Source organism: Diaphorina citri, unplaced genomic scaffold (assembly GCF_000475195.1).
Source record: "Diaphorina citri unplaced genomic scaffold, Diaci psyllid genome assembly version 1.1 scaffold4996, whole genome shotgun sequence".
Taxonomy (NCBI): Eukaryota; Metazoa; Arthropoda; class Insecta; order Hemiptera; family Psyllidae; genus Diaphorina; species Diaphorina citri.
Genome location: NW_007382377.1, coordinates 1 through 4,291, shown reverse-complemented (window position 1 = coordinate 4,291; position 4,291 = coordinate 1).

The following is a 4,291-nucleotide window of genomic DNA, read 5'->3' as shown; positions in this document are numbered from 1 at the left end:
AATGGTATATCGAGAAATTTACGGAGAAAGAGGGCCTCAGCCCACATCGAAGTACGACACTGCACATGATAACAATCAAACATTCCTGAAGAAAAATGAAATATTATTTCCCTTCTTAATCCCATAAGTATGGATAGTTCGTCGGATCGAAATATAGATGAAGCGTTGCCATTTCATTAATATTATTCTGTGTGGTGCTAAAGGTAACTTTTTGTAGTCAGACAATGGTTCTATGTTACATAATACATTAAATGGTAAGGTGTAGCATGGAAGCCGGATTATGGAGACAGATCCGACCATAATCGGGTTGGCCTGTACGCCGTGTGAGAATAATCACAGAGTTTCATGATTCACTCCCCCGTGATACCAAGCGCGTAGGATCTATAGTCGGGGAAGTCATCGATATTCCAGTACTTCGATGCTGTGCCCGTCTAAAATCTAAGCCACATGTAAGTGCTATTACTCAATGTCGTACATATTTATTTCTTTCGAACTCAGATCCCGACAGCTCTTATGTCAGGTTTCATATCTTTTTGAACTAAGGGTCGGAAGTCACCGTTATGGTCGATATTTAATTAATCTTATACTGTTATAACACGCTGAAAGCAGGGCACAATGGCTGGTGCTTGGAATGGTTTTATCCGGGCGTTCTTATGTCTTTACATAATTACCATTGTAGGTCTGTTGGTTTCCAAAAAACGGTAATTCCTCCATGTCTTTTAATCACTTTTACTGCTGGTTATATAGACAAGTTTACCTGTATAACGGTCTGCAGGTGATTCTTTTTCGTAACATCAATTGCCATTTAGGCGCAGGAGGAGAGTGACACCATTCCACTGGTTTCGAAAAACTATTGAAGTGTACTGATGAGCTACTGACCCATAAATATAATAAAAAGGTTATTTAGCTGGAGGAAAGGGAATATACCGGAACCAAGATTGGCAATGGTCTGAATTATGTAGTGACACATTCGTATTCAGCTGCATAGGTTTAGGTTTAGTTGTACTTCAGTTAGATTTATCTCATATATCTGGTTGTCGTAGTACATTATTTATACTTGTAAATCTGTTACATGAAGGTATACACGTAATTAAATGTTTTCTTGTTTAGTTCTTTCCCAATTCCGGAAAACATATGTGCATTCGTCCTTTTTTCTTCGGTTGTGTTTCTTTTCAATAATTGTGGTAGCATCGATTCTTCTTCATTCCCGCGTTCGTGCAAGAAACAGGATTTCCTTCCATGTTCTTTGTATACAAGTTCTTCATTATATGCCCGAGGTTGTAATAAAGAACATAATATATTGAGTACCAAAGATTTGCTCGCCACTGCATGAGAAAAAGGGTGCTTGCGCGTGTATGATCGGATAGGCCGAGCCTTCCAAATGTCACGGCGCGGCTCACACTTAGATATGGAACACTACAATATGATCTGCGGACACATGAATGTAGCTACCGCTTTGTACTGTTTGCGAGTAAAATTCATGCATTAGGTAGGTACAATTCGCATGACTCAACAATCCAACACTTGACTTTCACAGCTATATTACTAGTGAATGCATTTTGAGGGGTTTTAAGAACATATTACCGTGGTAGTGTCTTACGAAAGATAATCTATTTTAATAAGAAAGAGCCACATCCGTTCAGAATCGCAGATAACATCATAGAGATCCGTTGGACATTGTGAAACTTTCCTCAAAACATGTTTTTACAATAATCTATTAGGTGTCACATTACTGCGAAAGATTGTGAATCGCCGCTTTTAAGGTCTGTATTCAAATGTAAGACTATCGCTAAAGTTCTAGGAAATATTGTCAGTAGTAATACTGTCTCGGCTAAAGATGAGGTTACTAGTGATATTACGTAGTCGGTTGGCTGTGGTATAGATTACTCTGGTGTAGTGTACGAGGAATATTGTGACTATAACATTCTAAAGTCAGCGAATATTCTATTCGTCTTCTATATATGAGATGCAAAAGTTTACTTGCTATGCAGGAAACTTAACCAAGGAGTTACTGAATTTGTATACGATGGTATTTCGGTAACTATTCATTGTTCATTATAAATTCAAGCACAGAACTTGGTCGGAAATTAATCTTTGATCCAGTGGACTTAGCCGCCCTCCCTATCAGGTCGACCTGTCGGTCTACCGATGGTTGGTATTCGACCCGAGAATTCTGCATGCAAAGCATTGCTGTACCACTTATGTTACTGTGTGTATACGTCTTGCAATACACGTACGTTTCAAATTGGACATAAAAATTTAAATTTAAATGTGAACAGTTTCATATCGAAATTCTCAGTGAAATCAAATATCAAGGAATTTTTGGTAGAGCTGCTACAATTGATGATTCTCATGAAAAATATAACTGTCCAAATGTATTTTTTTCGTAAAGATCGTCAAAAATAATAAATAATTCGAAAAGAATTTTTTTAAAAAGAGTATTTCTTCTCTAAGAAATTTGTCCCCAAAGTATGCGCGGGAAAAATAATGAGATTCAAATTTAGAAATGCGTAGGGACGCTTGGCAACATTGCGTGACACGTAACCTACCATGAAAAAAATGTAAACAAGAAATTCTTCTTACTCTTGCTGATCCTGATCACATCGTTTACTTTGGTTTTTTGCGTTTTGCATCATTGCATCTGCTAATTTGACCGTTTTTCTGATTTTTCTTTTTGCCAGTGCCAAAAACAAACCATTTTAAATTAAAACTAAAATATTAAGCAAATAGACAAGCATAAACTCTGAACCGTTATTCTGAGCTAAAAATCAAGTAATCAAATGGCTCGTTAAACGTAACAAACAAAACAGTGTTGTGTGTTTAATTTCAAGTGAGTAGGTAGTAAATTTTTTACTTTCTTTACCATTTTATTCCCCACTGTCTAAAATGGACCAAGGTTTTGTTGAGTGTAACTCAACAAACATTCCGAAGCTGGATGTAAACATGTTGTTCGAGTTTGCAAATAAAAATGCATCTGGAGAAGGAGCTGGAAGCTCCAAAGAACAGAGGTAAGCCAAAGCATCATCATTATTCAGTGGAATCATCATTCATCAGTGTTGATGGTTGCCATATGCTCTACTAGGTACCTACTAAGGTTCTGAACAAAACTCTATCCATTACCAACTCCCTACACTCAGAATAGCTTTCTACTCCCAAACATTTCTTCACATCATCCAGCCACATTCTTGGTATAAGTAATAATATCTAGCCAAAGCATTGTATAAATATTAATACCAGTGTGGTGTCCACTGTAATTTTATAGGTAGGTACCTACATATATCCAGCCACATTCTTGGTATAAGTAATAATATCTAGCCAAAGCATTGTATAAATATTAATACCAGTGTGGTGTCCACTGTAATTTTACTTATAGGTAGGTACCTACATATGTAGGTAGGTAGGTACTGCTCTTCAGAGAACTCTGTATGGCAATGTTTACACAAAGTGGAACTTTGAGCAGGAATGTTTGGTATGGAGATCATATTATTACAGGGGAGATTTTTTTTTTTCTTCTTCTTCTTCTTTAATGTTTCTATCTGTAACTCTAATGTTCCAGATCAGCAAGACCAAACTATGGGGATAAAGCTATTGGACGAGTGCAACTCAGAAGAGATGGGTCAATGTGTACAGTGAAGGGGAGGATCACTCCTGAGCACAGATTACGGGCCACTCCATACAAAGTAATTTGTGTTATTGATGAAGAAAATGAAGAAATAATTGATGCACGGTGTGAGGACTGCCCAGCCTCAGAAGGTAAGCAAATGTACTTGTACTACCTAAGCTTTTTCACAGAAAGTTGATATGTTTGTTGATACCTGTCTAGGTAATTTGTTGCATCACAGGGAAGAAGTAAGTAGGTATTCATGTAAATTATGTTTTCTTTGAGGTACAGACAATCTACGTTTCTCCATTTTTGTTGATATCACAACATTACTAAGAGCCTCCTCAAATATTTTTTTCTCTGGTATTGTCACCCCTGGTTGCTACTGACATTAAAGAAAGTACCTATAGCTACTCATTGTTCTCACAAGGCTGATTTGGCTCCAAGACATTTATATCATGGTGACAATGTTGTTGTCACCTCCAGGAATCAAACCCGGGTCCTTTGCATACAAGTATTCACAAGTAATAAAAAAATATTAACAATTTATTAATTTAATAGTGAACTCCTGTACATTTGAAAACAACAAAAACATTAATTAAATTTGTCTTTCCTCTCTTTAGGTGGCTGCAAACATAAAATTGCATTCCTGATGTGGATACATAGAAGGTCCGAAGAGCCGTCTCCAAC